Consider the following 20411-nt stretch of genomic DNA (forward strand, 5'->3'; position numbering starts at 1 on the left):
CAGTATTTTTTTTATGGATGATCATCCTGATTGTCTGAAATGTCCTGAGCCAGTATCTGTATGTAGTTTTTAACCAGTTAAAGAAAAAAATACAACAATAAAAGTCATGGTGGTACAAGAATATTATCATTGCTAGTAGGATTACCTTTTTTTGCTGTGTTTAGCACTTTGAATTGTAAGATCACAAAAATGTTCTAAGAAGGAAGTAAAGTACCAGCCATTCCAATTCACTGATGTGGAAGCTGGTATGTGCTGTACCTAAAACTGCATAAAGACTTGGTGGCAGAACTCTGGCCTTCCAAATTCTAGTGAGATGTGCTGCCTCTCTTGCTCTCACAATACCAGTCTCCCTGTTACAGAGCCTCAGCTAATGTGAGACATAATTTCTCATGAATGCGTATAATCACTTTGTGGTTGTGAGTACCAAAAGGCAGTGTAAAGACATGGCGTGATGCATACAAAGAAAAGGTAATGGACGTGTTGGCTTAGAAGGCACTCAGGTCCTGTTTATGGTGAGGCTGAGCAGGAGGGAGACACCAGGAGCTGAAAGAATTGTATTGGGGTTTTTTTTCATTAAAAAAAGTCACAATGAAGTAATTTTATTTAACCCTGGGTAATAGTTTGATTTGGTATGAGTGTGAAAGAAACTGAAATTAGCTGGGTGGTTAGAATGGATTTATAAATGAATGAATGACCTTTGGAAGTAAAATTGCAATTCACACAAAATGAACATTTCCATTTTCTTTTGTTTCAAAATGCTTCTTATGATAGAATGTTTTGCAGAGAACAATTACATTCAAGCAAATCTGTGTGTCTTCAAGAAAAAAAAAAGGTGCGTAGAAAATGAGTGAAAGGAGAGAAAAAAGAAGAATTTATAGGAATGAAACACATTTAGCTGTATAAAGAACAACATATATAAGATCCTGTTCCAATTTCTAGACCCATCAGATAACTCACCAGGTCCATTTAGTATCCCACACACATACTTTTACCACCACGGCTGGAGGAAAAGTGATTGGTACTAACTATAGGCAATGTCACATACATTTAGGCAGTTCTGATTCCAGGAGAGGGAAATGGTTTAGGTTCAGAGTGATCAGTGTTTTTGACCAATGACCTGTGAGCAGATCCTTCCTTTGATTCTTAGGTGCAAATTGCATTCCAAACACCTAATTAATTCTGTAGGATGCTTTTGTTTTGTTTAGTTGTTCCTGCCCCCCTCCTGCCAGCTGAGATTGCAGGTTTGGAACCATGATAGTTTCCCAGGAATGAGGGTGATGCCCACTGTTTTGGGAAGTGGCCAGGATCCATGGTGGCTGACAGAGAGACAGGATCACTCTAATAACTTTTAAAGCCTAATTGCAGAGACAGGAGTAACAAGGTTTCCTGGTTATCTTGTTTTTTATATTTTCATGCAAAATGAGCCATTGCCACCTATACCAGCTAAAACAGAGTGCTAGACACCCTCAGTGTTTTGAAGAAAAAGGTATTTGTTTTCCTCTGCAAAAAACATGGGAGATATATCTGACCAGCAAAAAGATGTTAGTATGAACCTGCGATCATATCTATGCTGTTGTGGTCTAGCAAACATGGGTAACAATATCTGCAAAGATACATCAATATGGGCTACAACATGTGTCAACAGGCAGCATGTGAACACTTCAGGGGCTTCTGTTTAAAGTCTGTGTTATAACTTGTGCTGACTTATATTTGTGACTACTGTTACTAAGGTCAATGGAAGTAATTTTATACAAGTATGTTATTATAAGCTATTGTAAATCTACCCTCACTGGACTCTGGAGTAAATGCACTGTGCTGGATTTCTCTATATTTAGACATCTGAAAGACAGATGTCCACTTGTGAGCTAGTTACTCTGGATATGTGGTTAATCTGACCCAATTTAGACAAACAGCTCAAGAAGGAAATCAAGACAAGTATAGCAGGCTTCTTTGCAAGAAGAGTATACCTGGCTAGCTTATGCATAAACATCTCGGGGGGGTACATCTGCATTTACTCCCACCTAAGCTGTCTCTTTAAAGAAATTGCTTTATATAACAATGAACAAACTCGGGGTAAGGATACTGGGCTGTGGTAAAGGCCTGAACAAATCTCAGCCTCCATTTGAGCAGGCTTTGGCTCAAAGCAGATGCCTATCTGTTACTGGCTTTTTTTTTCTTTTTCTTTTTAATCCTGATTTCTTAGTTTATCTGAGTTTTCAACAGAGTCAACAGAGGCAGATCAAGACAAAGGTACCAGGGAAAACTCAGGCCAGAAGCAGTGCTCTCAGCACTTATCTTCTGTAGCATTAATTGACAATAGTGCTGTCACCCCCTTAAATGTTAAACCTAATCTAGGTTGAATCTCTGTGCTCTCTACTGAGGCTTTCAAAGAAGGATGTAATGAAATTTTGAAAAGAGCTTTCCCTTTTATCTGTTCCTGCAGTAACTAGAAGAGTTTCCTTCTCCCCTACCCCTTTCACACAAAAATCTGTTAATTAGGTATTGTTTGTAGAACAGAATATTTTATTCAGGCGTATCTGTGCTGAATGTTGAATTGTAAATCTTTAGTAGTGGTCATATGTTTGTGAACACTACTCCAGACACATTTCAGTACTGCAGAGCTGTGCATGGTGCTTATTGGGGTTCCCTGCAGCCACTTGCAATTAAAGGTCAGACATGAAAAGCCCAGATTTCACAGACAGAACACTACCTTGACTCTGCAAGGCTCTTCATGAGAATAAACTTGCTACAGAGATGAAAGTGGCTAAGGTGGGAAGAGCACTCCAGCTGGGCTGCTGAAATGAACTTGTATCTAGCAACAAATTAAGGCCTCATGGTGGTAGTAGGACACTATCTGTAGCTGAGTTAAGCGTGGTGTATACTAGGACAATCTAGTAGGCATGCAGTTCTGGTGGTGTAGCATGAGACTCTAGGTGCACAAAACGTCATACCTTCTGAGTTGCTGAGGGAATAAAATTGCTTCTGTGTAAGCTGCCCCAATCATAGTCTTCTTGCTGCTCCTGTATTCTTTTACTCCTGGCTCTTAAATTGAACAAAGAGCCTTTGCAATATATTTCTTTCCTTCTCAACAGGTCTGTGTGGCAAATCACATAAGTATAGCCATCATTCACAGCACAGACATTTAAGTGGGTTTGTATGTTATATGATTCTCTACTGGAATGATAAAACTTTATTAATGGCTTATTTTGGAAAACATGGAGACCTGGAAAATATTGTCTTTTGGCACTTAAGACCAGAAGGGAGTGATTAGCAAAACTTTCTCATATAATTATGCTATCTTTGCTTAGTTCGCTGTACTACTACTATTCTTCTCAAGCTATTTTTTAAACCTTTTTTCCAGCCAAAGAGAACAAATTGTAACTTTATAAATATTTTATAGATTAACGGGAAAGGTCATTTGTGTTTCAGGACTTTCCTGCTGTCACATTATCCACCACAACTTTCAATTCAAGGCTCTGTTCTGCTTTTATTTCATTGCTAGAGTAAAGCATGCATCTTTCCCAGCTGAACTTTCACATGTCCATTATTCCTTCTGTGCAGTGTGAAGATCAGCTCCTGAATGGACAGTGAAGAGCTGAAAACTCTGGTGTGCAAAAGACAGAAGTGAAGAAAAAGGCAGTCAGTGCCAGAGATCTTGCAAGTATCCTCTGCTTTCAGGAAAGGAAGTCATTGCCAAGTCATATAAGCTACAACATCAAAAGTGCTGGATGTTGTACTTAAATATTAATACCGCTCTCCTGTGAATTTGGGAGACAATTGCATTTGCAAGGGAAGGAGTGAAAAACCTCAAAATGACATAATGGCTCACGACCAAAATATTGCATATCCACATAGTTTCTTGGAGGTCAGTGAGGAAAACTTGGAGGTAGGAGGCTGTCTGGGATGTCTATAGCCCACTTGTTTTGCCACTCACTGAACTGTTTGACTGTGTAAGAAAGGGAAGTTTAGCCCATTTCTAATGCAATGAGATGTTAAGACTCTGGGCTGAGGCTGCCTTTTAGAGTAGATTTGCATAGTAATAATGTGATGGTAGCAGTGTCTGGTTTTGAGTGCAGGATCAGAAATGTGGTTAATTTGACATCGCCTAGGAGACCTGTTCCACCGAAGCAGAGAGGATATGCATTAGTGTGATGCTGTAGGGTGAATCAGTGTTAAAGACATGCCTAAAACTCCTGCCTGTTCCTGATCTGACTTCGAACCACTGCACAGCTTCCTATATTTTCATTTTTCCTCCTCACTGAAAGAAAAGGGGCAAGGGGAGGAAAGCAATTGAGGATTGCTAAAAGGTAATTGCATGAAATCCCATTATCAGTCTGGGATTCCCTTCTAGGAAAAGGCACAGCTCAATTTTATTCCTAACCTTTCCAGGAGATACATTCTCTTGTACCCGCAAACCACCTGAGAGTGTTTCTTGCTCTCAATCTAAATAATATGCATTCACCAAGAGAATGGTAGTTGGAGAAAGACATTCCAGTGCTGTCCACATTATTAAGAAAAATGTCACCACAAACCACCTAACGCATTCCTTGAATTGTAAAAGCTAAGTGTACACAGCGTGTATAATGAATGAACCATTTCCTGTGCAAATGCTAAGAAATCCAAGTGAGATTAGCCTGAGTAATGGAGTTAAAATCAAGCTAATTTGTTTGTGAGATTATTGGCAAGTGAAAAAATCTCTTTCACAGCTTTGTTAGACAGAGGGGTGGAGAAAGTCTGTGTGTTAGGCTCAGAGGCAATCAATGTAAATTTGTTTTTATCAATATATGTGGCTTTGCTGAATGAAATGAGCTATATTCCCAGCTGTGTGGCTGAACCTGGACAGAGTCCAAAGCAACCGAAAGGCTGCAACAAAAAGGTTTGGATCTGTGGAAGTATAAGGTGAGAGAGAGGAAGGAGGGCTGTGAACAGCTCTGCAGCTGGTTGGGGATACACTAAATATAGAGGGAAGAGCAGGATCCACAGTGTTTCTTTACCTTGCCTGAAGCGTGCCTGGCAACGTAGGAAATGATGATCAGAACTCTGAGAAAATACTGATCCTCATTTTGTATTTTTTAACTGTATGCAAAATGTGAATGTCTCTACAGCTCCTTTTCTGCCTCTAACCATTCTGTGCCCTTTCTTACACCTGCTTTTCTTTCAGACACTCTCTCCTCTGTCACAAACGCCCCTTCTTTTCAGCCACACTTTGCAATATCTATTTCTTCATGCTCTCTCCACCTACTGCATGTTTCCCATGACCCGTCCCACCTGTCCCCACCTCTCCTATCTGCTATCCTAGCTGTCCTGTTCCCTCCCCTTTCCTTCACGGCAGCTTTGAGTGGAAAGCAAAATGGCTGAATTCTCCATCCCACAGTACTACCTTGTGGCTTTTCTGTTTACTTCAGTAGTTGTAAGTGGAAGCAATTTGATGAGGTGCTAGGCACAGGATTCAGAGAACCTATGATTTTTCACCATTCTTGCCTACTAAAATGTCCCTTAGTATATCTTCAGCTTCATTCATAAATAATAGGGTTTTCCACTTAAAATTTTGAATTGGCCTGGAAAATAAATTTATTTTTCAAATGAAAATTCTGAAACAACATACAGTTTTCCTTTTATTTCAACTGAAAATATCTTATTAGTTAAGGTTTTCAGTGTTGAAAAGCTGAAGAGCAATGGTATATAATAAAGAATCAGACAACTGGGAAAGGACTTGTCTGACCAGTAGTAAGTGTCTCTGCTAGACCTCCATTTCAGAACATCTCTGTAGTCTCATACAGTGGAGAGTGGTATCATCTCAGTGGAGAGAGACAGTCATTTTAAGCCCATTAATCATCTTAAAGTAGATATTTAAAATAGGTCAGATGAATCACACCTTAAATGTACCTATTTCTCTCCATTGACTATAAAGGAAACCTGGGGTGACGAGCTCTGAGGTTGACGCCTACACTATGGATGTCTAAAGTTAGGTAAAATGAATCCCACCCTAGCTGTCATCTTAAACACTCATAGTAACGTCATTTCTTTTCCTTTTTTTTTTTTTTTTAAACTAAAATTCTAAAGCAGAAAAACATTTTAAGACAGAACAAAAAATATTTCAGCTTGACACTTCCCATAAAAAGTTCAATTTTTGTGTTGAATTTTATATTTCTCTTAAAAAAGTTTCAGTCTTGACAAAACTACTTTTTTTTATGAAGAAGCTTTCTAAAAGAAAAATGTGACCTGGGTCTCTCTGGCATACAAAAAGCAGAGGGGGTGTTCCACCCCACTTGTCCTTGGGCGCTGGTGCTAATACAGCTTCATCGGAGCCAATTTCTGTCAGAAGTGGTGGTAATTTCATGACCAAGTCATTAGGAGCTGGGCTAAGAACTGCCAATCAATTTCTCATGGATTCGGTTCTGTTGTCAGGTGGCAATAACTTCTGGTCACTATTGAACTGGACTGGATTTGCACCAGTGGCCTAGAAGAGAAAAAAGGAATTTATTACCAGTTCTTTAATCTATCCAGTTCAGCAAAATAGCCTTGTATCAAAATGTATCATTTATTTCCTTACACCTGCCTGGCAGGAGAGTAACTATAACAAACCACCTCAAACAGCAGTAGGATGTAGTAATACAGAGCAATTTAAGCATAATGGAGCTCAGCACTTTCTAGTACTGTGAGACGACAGGTTTTGGAGGGCAAAATATAAGGTGAGGAACAATTGCTTGTCTTATCCCCAGCCAGCAGTCACTGTCTACAAACATCCTACCTATTCATGCCTGCTGGGTCAGGGGGGATTTTCAGAGCACTTTGAAACTTGCATTAAAACTGTCTTAGACTTTGAAAAGGCCTAAGGTAATTTTCTTCTGCCTGCTGTGTCTTTCTTTTCCAAGTCCTAAAACTGCATGACTGATAGGTGGGTAATTTCTGAATTTCAACTTACATCCTTCATCTCGGCCAGTAATAAATCTGAAAAGAGTATCCTGGTGTGGGGAACAACTATAGCTCTATGCATTAGTCTACGTGCTCCTTTTACATTTGTTCATCGAACACCTTTGCTGTTTGTCTTTCCCAAGTCAGATTGAATGACTTGAGAGAAATCAATGCCTCTTTGTAACCTCTGAATATTTTTTTTTCCCAGCAGAATACTTCTCTAAACAGTGGTTAAGTTGAACAGCAGTGAAGTCAAGATTTGCTGTCACTAAGGTCAATAGTAAATTCTCCATTAGATCAGTCATTCACTTTCCATCACCTCACTTAGTACCAGCCCAGGTGGTTTTGGAAGATGCTTTTTCATTCACCTCTTTCATATGTTTTTTCTCTACCTTTTGTCTCTGATTTAAATTTTGCTTGCAGACCTTTATAATTAAATGGTAATTCCAAACCAAGCTTAGTTTTGGTAAATTCTGTATTGTGGTTTAGAAGGGTTCAATCTTTCCAGTGAACAACTCAAAGAAGAAACTTAAAACCCTCTTCCTGCCCAGAGACAACAAAAATGCACTCAGCTCCTGTGGAACCTCTAAATGTGTGAAACATGGCAGGAGGTGCAACACGCTCACCAGGCTGTTTACTCCTGGGAAAGCCAATTCAACCTTAAGTTTTGGAGAAGGTACTTATGTAAACCTAACACGTGTAATGGAACTTCAGAGTCTTCTGAGTCACTTCAGTTCTATATATTTCAGTTCCTTGGAAAAGCTGACATCAACACAGTGGGATTTTCTTTGATGGCTACATTTTGTCTGGAGAGTAAAAGAGGCTCTGGATATTTCTTCATGCCTTTTGGATGCTCTGTTGCAGTTGACTCATTCAGGTTGTCTGATGCCCTAAGTTCAGAAATGTTCTCTAAAACTGAAGGTGGATACTTAAGGAGTGAAATGTTAGGTTTACTTTTTCTTAATTTGGGTATTTGAGATGCAGCTTAAAATGGTGAGAAGAGTGCAGTGTGAAAGGCTTCAGAGGGTAACTTTTTATGTGAGGAGTCAGCTGGACAGGTTTGTCAGTTTTATCTAGATTAGATAAGATTAGTAAGAAAGAATCACCTTGATCAGCTACTTTGACTTTCTCTGCAAAAGACATAGAAGTTCATTAAAATGATTATTCTTTGAGCTACAGCAGACAGTTCCAACAAAACTGTACCAAAATAAGCTATTTCCACAAAATATTTATTTTAATGTTTCTCTTGACAGAGGACCTGTGATAATTTTTAGTAAATTATTCCAAAAGTTAAACATTCTCATGGCAAAATCAGTGCTTTAATTTTTAAATTGGGGTGTGTTTAACTTCAGTATCTTTCCATTGTATCAAGTTATAATTTCTCTTGCTAAATTGAAGAACACATACAAAATTTCTGCTTGGTAAGTTGTTGCAAAATGGCTGTGATCAAAACATTCTATACATTTTCTTAACAAGCTCAATAAATAGAGTTCTGGAGTCTCCCACTACCAGCCGTGGTTTTGTGGTCTTAAGTCATACCTGTGGTTCTTCGAAATCCTATTCTTTTTTCCTAATAGTTTTCTTGAAGTTTGGACACAATGTTCTGAAATCAGTTTTACCTGCATCAAATGCAAAGATAATATTACCTCTTCATCCCACTGTATTTTCTACTATACCTAAATCTAAAGGGCTTTTTTTCTATGACATGATATTAAAACTTACTCTTAATGAATTGTGTTCTGTCACCTCTAAGTGCTTTTCAGTCATTTCTTAATGAAATAACACGTCCATCCTTTCAGGGAAGAAAACTGCTCCAAGTTATATGCTTTCCTCTGCCATTTATCAAGAGTTTACCCTGAACCACACTGTATCTTCTTTGTTATTTTCCAGTACTTAATATTTGTTTCATCTGAAAAGTTATTCATTTATTGATTGATCTGGGTCACAAGAGAAACTGTTAAATTGTGTAAGCCAAAAAAAAAAAAAAAGAAAAAAAGAATGACTGCAGAATTTCTTCATGAAATTAACTGATGTGATGATAATAAGTTATATTTAGGGATCTGCCAGTCTTCTTGAGACATGCATCGATGTTTCCACTATCAGCTTAGATTCTTAATCAAAATGTTGCATGATATCAAAACTGATGCTTTATAGACATTTAAAGATAGTTCCTAATATTTTTTATCCTTATTATTCAACTTTGTGAACCAGTTGTTTTCCATAAAATGGTGTTGGTATTAATTACATTGTCTTCCTCTATCTTTGTAAGTTGAATTCTAGTATCAGCTATGTCACAATTTATCAATGCCAGGCTAGAAGTCCTAAAAGTTTCATGTTTTCTGAGATTCCAAGATAATGGGCAAAGATAGAAGGCCTCATAATTCAGGCTTTGGATGCTGATATGCGCTATGAAGTTTACTTCTTAGACCAATCTCAACCCTTTTGTAAACTTCAAATTGGCTTGGAGGTTGAGCCATGACATCCTTCAGAATACTCTTCAAGCAAATCCTCAATTACCAAAATTTTTAGAAGTTCTTCAAATCGTGACTCTGGCATAATTTAAGAAAGATGGGTATATTTTCCTGTGAGAATTAGAATCCTTTTCATAGGTGATCAACCATGCCATTCCCTTGTCCGGTAATCCCAGGGAACGGTTGATGAACCACCATTTTTTCAGGGTGACTGAGTGATGAATCCTTCTTAATGTAGCAGGACCCAGAAAAGTAATGAGGGTTCCACTCACTGTCACTCAGAAAATTAGTTATGTGTGGAAGAGTGAACTATTTTCATTCCCTTTGAAAAACAGGTTCACTACCCCATGCCATTGTCTCACATCTGGACAAGGGCTCACAACAAACCAAAGTGCATTTTGAGCCCATCTCACAGAAGCACCATATCCAGATCAGGTATCTGTTAAAGTTCAATGAAAAATAATAGCTTGTTCTTAGATCCTGGGTGTCTAGGGATGGCTATAGGAACTCATTTCAGGAGGCTCTGCATATTATCATAGTCTTATGAACACCACGTTGTCCTCTGTTGTGTAAAAGCTCAGGAGCCCACCCTCCAAAATTATCAGCAGGAGTTATGAGCCCACCCTTGGATGCTCTCTGCAGAAAAGTGCTGCATTTCAGTTACTCTTTCCATGGCTTCTGATGGTCAATGTTTTTCAACACTTAATTTCTGCCAGATCTTCAGAGAGGAAGATGAAGATGCAGAAATATAGCTGGTCTCGCTGACAGCCACATTGGCTTTTCCCCTCTTTTTTCAGTGAAAGGTTAGTTATTCTACTTAGTTCCTTATTTTATTTATTTCCTTAGTTTATTTATTTACTTCTGGCTCTGAGCTGTTCTTGAAATTAGACTCATTGTAACAACATAATGTGCAGACTGTCTGCTGACTGTGTCAGATTAAGCTTTATAATATTTTATGTGTATTGAAAGAGCATACACGCTACCAGTAATAAGTAAGCACTGCCCTTGGGCCCAGCTCCTGCTATGTATTACAAATCTCAGAAATGTGGTCATTACTTTGTCTTAGCTGCAAAATTACTTTTATTGAATTGCAGTTAAGGTATCCTGTTATTTGCAGTTGTTTTTTTAGAGTTTTTCCACATTCCTTCCCCTCCCTTCTCTCCTCCATTTGTGGAAACATAATAATGCCATTTGATCCCTGCAATGCTCCATGGCTGAATTTTCAACCCAGGTTCACAATCTGTTTGACACAAGACACTCTCTGAAAATGAAGAGTGGTAATTGCCCAACTATGTTTATGAATTTTGCCAGTGTCTGGGTTAATAAATCTTTCATGAACTAATGTAGATTTTTTCTATCATGTTTGTAATTTGCAGCTTTTTTAATGTGAATTAACTATTTTTAATGCATAGGTGGTTTGTAGTGCATTTGTATGACCATTTTTTGAACTGCATATTATGATTCACCACACAGCATATTGTAGTATCGTTTATACTCCTCTGGGTTTAAATCAAAGCTTCCTAACTCAAAGTTGACTAGTCTCCCAATAAGAAATATTAACTCAAATCTTTTGCAACTTGTGTCTTCTGTTCCATGACAAAAATGTTGAGAGCATGTGGGATCTGAATACTGCTATTTCATCTGGTTGTGACCAGTGTAAGCAAGTGTGACATAAGGGGAAAACCAAACCAAACCAAACCAAAAAACCCTTAGGCAACAGTTTATGTGAATGTTTTCCAAATTCTTCCCCATGTCCATGGAGTAGATAACTGTTTACAGTACAGGAGAAACAGAGCATCAAAAGGAGATATGTAAAGATCCTCTTGTCCATGTACAAGAAGGCCGTTAAGGCATTGGAGTGTGTCCACAGAAGGGCAACAAAGCTGGGGTGAGGGGTCTGGAGGACAAGCCTTATGAGGAATGACTGAGGGAACTGGGGTTGTTCAGCCTGGAGAAGAGGAGGCTGAGGGGAGACCTTATCACCCTCTACAACTACCTGAAAGGAGGTTGTAGAGAGGTGGGGGCTGACCTCTTCTCCCTGGTGAAAAGTGATAGGATGAGAGGAAATGGGTTCAAGTTATGTCAGGGGAGGTTTAGATTGGATATTAGGAAACATTTTTTCACTAAAAAGGTTGTTAGACATTGGAATAGGCTGCCCAGGGAGGTGGTGGATTCTCCATCCCTGGAGGTGTTTAAAAAAAGGGTAGTATGTGGTACTTAGGGACATGGTTTAGAGGTGGTTTTGTCAGGGTAGGTTGATAGTTGGACTTGATGATCTTAAAGGTCCCTTCCAACCTTAGTGATTCTATGTATGTCTGGTGAAACTCCCTTTTACGCAGATGATAAGCCCAAATCTGTTTCTCATGCACTGAGATTTAAGTGAAGGAAAATTCTGTACATATGGTTTAAGTATGAATTTAAGCTATAAAAAGAGACATTGATGGAAGCCTTCACTTGAAAAGAAAGCCTATCAGAATGGTAAAGCCTATTTGAGACTTTTCTGCCATTGTGTTTTGGGTACGGCATCTTATTTGAACAATTATTCTAGCTTATTGCTTCGTCCACTACATGGCTGTTTTTAATGGTATCTTTAAAAAGATTTATTCCCACAATAAAACTGAGTTGGAATGCTGACGTAGTACTCAGTAATTTTTCCAAACCAGGAATTTGTTTCTAAACTTGACCCAAAGGAGCTATAGCTTAATTTTGATACAAATAATCCATCTTTCAACGGGCAAACTGCTTTTTATTTTCTTCTTTGGCAAATAAAATAAAGAAGAGAAAAATAAAAGGAGAAAAATCTTATTGTTAAAATAGAAAATGTTGAATTTCAAATCATGGTCGAAAGAGTTAGAAGGAATCTTGAGAGGACATATCACCTATGGTCTTGTTACAGTGGTGTTAACTACAACTGTCTGAGGCAAGTTTGTCCTTGTTCTTAAAAAGTCTCATGATGGAGATTCCATAACCACCTTGATGGGTCATGAGGTCTACTGCTAGAAGGCTTTTTTTAATGTCTTACCTGAATGTCGCTTATTGCATTTTATTTCTTGTCTTAATCTCATGAACAAGAAAGAGATAATACCCTTTGTCTTTGGAGCATTGTCTTGCATATTTGCAAACTATTTCCCTATTTCCTCTCATTATTCCCTTACCTAGACAATCTTTCGTTGTAGGTTATTATTTCTAGAACTCTGACAATTCCTGTTATGTTCTCTTTCAATATGGCTACGTCTCTTTTAAAGGGTATCCTATAACTGTAATCCTTTTTTGTTTAACAACCTCTGTTATGAACTTTTAAAATTGACATTCATGTGTGTATTTCTTAATGATTCAAGCACAAGGGAGCTGCTATTAATGATATATCAAAGATCATAATTTTTCAGATTACTGTAGTACTAAATAATTAGTTTCTACGCCTATGGCACTATTGAATTCAAAGAGCTTTCTGGATTATAAACTTCTTGCCTGAACCACAATCCAAATAAATCAGAAGAGAGATTTTCACTGAGTTAATGAACAAGACTTTGTTTATGATACAATTTATGTCAGGTTTAGACTGGCATGACACTGGTAATGTCATGGAATTCTTTCAGTGGTGGGAAACGGACCTGAACCTCTGTTAATTTTAGGAATATCTCACCTGCTGTTCCACAGCACCCAACAGTGAAAGATGTTTGTGTCAGTCAGCATAACAGGGAAAGCCTGTGTGTAATTTAGCCACTGAGTGGGCTGGTGTCAGATTAGTGACAGAAATTTGTCTATTTTATGAAGGGAAAACAGGAATCAAGGAAATTGTTTATACAGTTCTCTCAATTCTCTGCTGCATTTGAAATCTTCTAGCTCTCTGCTGGTGCATCTCGGGTTTTTTCCTCCTTAACACCTTGACAGTGGCTTTTGAACAGTCCAGGGTCATAACCTTGAAATGAAAAGAAGAAAAACTCTGTTTTAGGCCCTCTTGCCATTATAATCTGCACATAGTACTGTTAATGAGGCATAAACAGTATCTGTAGATTGTAATGGAGGGCTGCTGTGCTGCTGTACTTTGACCTATTTTTTTAATTTATACCTACGTGACAATGAATTTCAATTTGTTTGCAATTCCATTTCCCTTCCCCAGTGTTTATGGGCCCTTGCTAGCTATTAAAAACAAGAAGAAAGCATAAGAGTCAGCCTGTTAAATGCATAGTGCTTTAGTTAAACAGTATTTGCTATTGTACTCAGTAGAACAGATTTCTTGGAGTGAGCATTACTACAGACACTTGATGTAGGTCCCACTTGTCCGGGTTACAGTATAAAGCTCATGGTCTCTTCAACTGCAGGAGGAAAAGAGAGAGAATTCCTGGAAGCATTGTTAATAATACATGTGGAGATACAGTAAATAAACGGTGTACTGAACACAGTTTATATGGCATGCCCCATTGTGTCCTACTGCTTACTGACAACAGACTGCTCTTGGCCAGCTCTGTTCTTTGCTGCCTTGTGTATCCCACAAGCTGCTCCAATCCCAGGTTTCCTCTTGCAAATAACTCAAAATGGTATTAATAAAACCTATTTTGTTCATGCTTTATGTTCCTGAAAGGGGGGCATTTCTATAGTAAGACAAAAATGAAGTCATGCTTTGTTATGACCTTGTCAGATTAGGCACCATATCTTCATCAGAAATGCACGAGGTGTTTCTCCACTCTAACATATGACTGCTTTTGAGGGCAGGTTGCTTGGACATGGGTGTGTTATCCTAGGCTAAATGGAATATTCAATAAGATACAGTCAGGCCTGCCATCTGTGCCTTTTCTTCAGCTCTGGCAGTATGAAGTACTATGGCAAAGTATTATGGCTTCAATTCTGCAGAATTATGAGGAATTCTAACGTGAAATTGAAGGCAGTTCTCCAGGAAATGAGGAATGCTGTATGGCTCTCCATGAGGGTAATTCAGTCGTCTCCAGTTGTGGGGTAATTGGGGATCTAGTGGTCCAAGTGGAAATTCACAGGTCCCTGCAACAGTAGTTACTTAGCAAATGCAGTTTTCTTTTCCTTTCTGACCCACTATTGCCTGTGGGCGAACCTGGTCAAAAAAAAAAAAAAAAAAGCCATTTTAAATACGTTCTCATTTGCTGAATTTCAAAGAAGCTTTTACCACCTTCCCCTGATGGATGTCAATGGTGCTCTGGGTAGAGTGGTTCTCATTATGTGGGACCCTGGAGCACACTGGAGGTTGGGGGACGGAGCCAAGGATATACTTCAGACCCCTTTAATTCTTGCCTAGGTGATAATTGCTCCACTGGGGTGTCTCCCAGAGCCATAAAATGCTACGCGCACAGTCTCTCACACCCCCACACTCTTCCTCCTCCTCTTCCTCCTCCTGTTTTCATAGATTTGCCTGAATAATGGATAATCCCCTTCCTGTCACCCCACATTGTCTCTCAGTTGGAGACGGTATTGCTTAATTGTAAAAAAAAGACATAAAAATCCCCTTCTACAGCATTTGTTTGGAAGGGAAGGTTTCTCTGGTCTCCACGGCTCCTTTATCGTATACAGTGGAGTTAAAATGTTCATACTTTTAAAAAGCTTTCTCAGTAGTAATTATTTTACCCTCCTGCCAGAGGGACTATAAAAATGCCTTTCTGCTCTTAAGCTCATGCTTAATCTGCTGTTTGTTACCCACATTAGAGCTAACCCAAGGCTCCTGTCTTAAGGTGACTTGGGCATGACTTGCACATATATCAGCTTCACATATCCAGTACAGAGGAATCGTGTGCCTTTCATGCTTTTTTGTTTGGTTGGTTTGGTTTGTTGGTTTTTTTTAACCACCTTTATTTAGTGTGATCTATATATTTTGCATAAGTATTATAGATAGGATTTTCTAGGATCCTAATATGGCTTTGTATCCTTACCTGTGGCATAAGAAAGGGAGGTAATGGAGTAGAAAAAAGATGAGGCAGGCAAGGCATGAGGGGGTAGGTGCTAATAAAAGGATTACAGAATGGAAAAATGATCTCTGTTTCCAAGAATTAGAGCTACATTTTTTACACCTTAGAGTCGCTCCATCTCCAAGAGTCTGTGAGTCAAAAAGCGATTCCTCTACCTCCATTTGAAGGAAATAATAGAAAAACAAGCAGCATGGATTCACATCTAGAAGGAAAAAAAGCTGAGTGCCCTGCTAATACATCGACATCTAGATATGATTATGATGAAGTGCATAGTGAACATCATATACATGATGGTTTAACTCAAATTCTCAGAAGGCCTAATCCAAGTGTCCCATTCTTCTTCCCACTAGTAAACAGGAAAATTCATACAGAGCTGGACTGTTAATCACTGTGCAGCACCCTGACATTGCTTTCCTCAGTAAAAGGCTCTTGAAATGGGTGTAAACATAATTTAGGACAATTTTGTTGTCTGTATATGCTCCCAAAGAAGTATTAAGGGGTATTAGTATGCATTAATAATTACACTCAGACCTACTGACATGAATGAGAGTAGGTCTGAAGTTCCTTTCCAAAGAAATGTATTTTTCCTACTTTTTCATAAAGTTTGTGAAAAGGATTTTCTCCCCAGGAGCACTAATACTCTTTGCTTCCAGCCAGACCAAGTTTGTTGGTTTTTTTTCCAGATCTTATTCCTCTTTGTCCTGCCGAAATACAAGGGTCAGAATACTGAAATAAATAGTAGAAGAGGGACCACCCTTTGGGCAAGGAAGACCTACCTCAAATGAAAAAGCCTCTGAGAAATATAATTCTGGAACAGCTAGGAAGCTGACTGATCTTTGCCGTCTTCTTTCCTTTAACCTTAAAAGACAGTTTATGTGGAATGTTAAACCCAGTTTCACTTGTGGTTCTTTATCTTCTCCAGATGGATTCATCTAACACATACTGACAGCCTGTAATTTTATGCAGCCAGTGACGGGTAATATGCTTTAGGTGTTTCTTGCATGAAACGGTATTTGTTAGTCCTGGCTGCAGGCAACAACCATGTGAAAGACAGAACAGTCATCTCTGAAACAGTGTGTTGGATAAAATAAAATGGAGCTTCAACAGGAGTGAGAACAACCACCATAATTTCTCTGATTTGTCACAAATTTAGTGTTCTACGCACACTCCAGGTGAGCTCTATAGAATGTAGCTTTGAGGAAGAAAAATACAAGATTTCTACCCATTGACATATCAGTATTCAGTGGACCTCTGATGGCTTTGGACCAGTCTTCCACCTCCTGTTGCCCCCAGAGTTTTCCCAGGTAGCCCTTTCTTGGATATGCAACAAAGCAGCAGTCACCACAAAAGGGAAATGCTAGGAAGCAGAGCTAAAAGGCAGCATTTATGATTGGCAAGAAGATGCAAAAAACCTAAAATTTTTGAATTCTAGATTTAACCTATACTTTACCATGATGACAGCCAGCACACAGCTAGCAAAAGAACAAGAAATTCAGTTCTTTGGAAATATAATTTATTGCCTGTAAGTTATCTTGGTTTTCAGCCAAGGCATCAGGGTGTCAGAGCAATTTGTAACACATATTTACCTTTTTTTTATTTTCATGGTGCTTCTATTCAGCTAGCATGTGGGTGACAGAAACACTTCATTCAATACCTCCCTTTTCAGTACTGCATCACTGGGCTCTTTTCATCTGCCAATATTTTATCTGTTCCCTTTGTTTGCACTCATCCTTCACAAAAGCTGTTCACTTCATCACAGCCCATGCACTGAGACATACCCCCTTGATAGAGCTGGGGAAGATCTATAAATAATTTCATTAACACCTTGTCCTTCTTGAGGAGAATCAAGCCGACCATTCATAGGCCAAGCTAGGAACAGGCGAGATGATCCCAAACTGCCAGATGACTTCGTAGTACTTACTGTAGGGACAATCCTTCCTCCAGCAGAGTGAGCAGGCGATGGTATAACTCTACACAATGAGAGTAAGATAAACCTTTGAAGAGATTCTTTGATTCCCCCTGTGTTGAATAGTTTATATTGTCAGTCAACATCAGCTTGAATCATATCAGCAACTCAGAAGGCAGCTGTATTTTTATGAAATTCAGTGCTTTGGGATAAGAAGTACTGTGGACAAATAAGATCATAACTGGTTGACATGTAAGTCTTCCACCCCAAATAGCTTCATTCCTGACAACTCATCATTTGTCGCTGACATCAGGGGTGTATTATTAGGCAGTGGCATCGTCTGACAGTGAGACTAAACCTAACATTTAATTAATTGTTATAAACTGCCATTTCATGCAGATGCCTGTTCAGTGGATTTGCCCAAATGACATATTCCCTTGAGACCCTGGAAAAATAAGGAGGTGTGGCAAGGTAGTCATTAAACAAGAAGGCACAAAGGATCATGTTAATGGTAAAAAGCACCAGTGGTGTTATGATTATTGACACTTGTAGGTGGAGAGAGGACAGAGGGATAGAGGGAGGTAGTTTGGAGGAGGCTGAGTTAATCTGTCCCCCAGCCCCAAAGTAGATTTTGGTTCCCGAGATGCAGTATCATTCACTAGCTAACAGAGGAAATCTTGGCTGATAATACTTCCTATGCCATGTGGTAGGTACATATGCTGCTTCTCGCTTGGACAGCATCAGATATCCACTCTTGTGCCGCCTGCTCTATAGTAATTTTGGACAGGGATAAGTATACACGCATAGACAAACACACACTCATGTATGTATAGACTGGCGCATATATATTCTAAGAAATTGATAAAATATCTGAAGCCACAAAGTGTGGGGACTGTATTTGTCTACTAACATTTTTTCTCCTGTGGTGGTACTTCTGGGAGGTCCTTTGCTGAACTATGGCAAAACACACAGATGCATATTTTAAGCTGTTTAATTGCCCTGCTAAATGGGAGCCCAGATGCTTAAAGAAGTTGGGGAGGACTGTGAAAATTACTGACTGTACTATCCCGCAGTTCTGGGGATGGGGTTAATCTCCCCAGGAGCCGGCAGGGGGCAGGTATTCCATACCACGTGACCCATGCCCGAGCTATAAGAGGAGCTAGCCGGGGCGAGGAGAGGAGTCGCCACTCGGGGGTGGGCTGCGGCGGGGCGGGTCCGGTCGGTGCCAAAACACACAGATGCATATTTTAAGCTGTTTAATTGCCCTGCTAAATGGGAGCCCAGATGCTTAAAGAAGTTGGGGAGGACTGTGAAAATTACTGACTGTACTATCCCGCAGTTCTGACCATACTAATTCCAGTTGTTTTCATGGCTCTCATCCAAACTCAAATCCCAATTCAGTGACTGATTAGAAGAAAAATTCTCTCACATACTTTGTGTCATGACTGAGCATAGATGCAGTTTTAAAAAGCAAGCAAGATGGATGTTCATTTGAGTTAATCACCAACTAGATGTCTGAATATTTTAAAAGGGACATTAGATTTTGGATACCTAAAATTTTGGATGGCTGAAGTTTTGGATGTCCGTCTTGAAAAGTAATAAAGGGAACTCATTTTGCATAAGGTTCTGAGCCTGTCTTTTAAAAACCAAACTTCTGAAAGTGCCCCACCTGGTTCTTGTCAAGGAAACAAACACAAATCCCCAGACATTTTTAAAAATTCTTGGCACCTTAAGTCTGTAATTAGAGAAACGATAAGTTGTCTCAGAAGATCAAGTCGCGGGCTCAAAATTAAAATGAAAGCTGATGATAGATATCACAGATGTAGACACAGATCCACATTCACATCACGGGCTCTCTCCTGGGGACTGCCACAGGTAGATTTACAGAAGTATGTTTGCTGTCCCAGTCACAACTTGTCTTTTGTTGCATGGTTTCACGTGCTAGACAGAGTTACTCTGTTAGTGGTAGAAGTGGCAGTGCTACCTAATAAGGGCCAGTGGTTTAAGAAATGTATCAGCTGACAAACTCTTCAGCTGCTATCTTGTATCAGGCTGCTTCCCTCCTCCCTGAAGACGCATCTATGATAAAGGAGGTAAAGCTTGCCTCGCAAGCTGTAAATGAAGGTTTTTGGAAGGACTGAGCGAAGAAAACAGAAAAGAATTGCTTGAGTAGGGAAGTATTTGTGAAAGACGATTGGCATCTAGGTGTTGCGCTGTGACATGATAGAAGCCTCTGCTTGCCGTTTGTAGTGAAAGAGAAATGATCAGTGGAGCATCAGAATGCCTTGCACAGACATTTTCTTTTTCTAAAATAAGGACAAAGCTAGTAAGCAGATTTACTCAGAGTTACAATGTCTTAGATTACATAGAGCTCGTTTGGCTACCTCCCTTCTTTCTGTGCTAGATGAGCTGTGGAGATAACGATTTGCAAATTAAAATATGCTCTTATTAATAGATTTTCAACAAATGAGCATAGAGGGCCAGTGGAGCCACACAGGATGTTATTTTGTCCATGAGGAGCAATACACTTTATAATTAGTTTCATTTACATGTGTTCAGTGGCCACTGCACAAGTAATTTCTTATCCCTATCTCCAGAAATCATTCTCAAATAACTATCTGTATATACGCAACACTGACGAAAAGGGAATAATATGCTGCCAATGCTGGAGAACCTAATAAATTATTCCATCCCCTGGAAGTCATCAACACAGATAAGGAAATTGCAAAGGCTGATAGGTCGTTGTGATTATTTTCTTCTTTGTAATTAAATGTCCAGCCTACTCAGAGATTCAAGGAAATAAAGGGCTTTATAAGACAGGCTTTTAATTCATGACAACTAAAGCTACTTCCTACACCATTCCCGTGCTGTCAGTGGAAAGGAACGTGTTGATGAAACTGGAGGCTTCTGTGCCCCATGCGGTGCTCAGAACTCTGCAGAGCTCCCACTGGTTTGATCAGGTTACCATAAGCAGATACAAGAAACTAAAATGAGATTTTCAAAAGCCTGTAGAGAAATGAAACTCGCTATCACATTACATTAAAGCTACAGAAAGTTTATCTTTTTCTCTCTCACACATACATATACCCGACTTTCCTCTGTTCTACAGTCTTTCTCCTTCAGAAAGCCCCTGCATGGAAAAGCACTTGCCCAGCCTACAGGTCCTTGGCTGTGTTTGTCATTTGGACC

Source organism: Charadrius vociferus, unplaced genomic scaffold, assembly GCF_000708025.1.
Source record: "Charadrius vociferus isolate BGI_N301 unplaced genomic scaffold, ASM70802v2 scaffold62, whole genome shotgun sequence".
Taxonomy (NCBI): Eukaryota; Metazoa; Chordata; class Aves; order Charadriiformes; family Charadriidae; genus Charadrius; species Charadrius vociferus.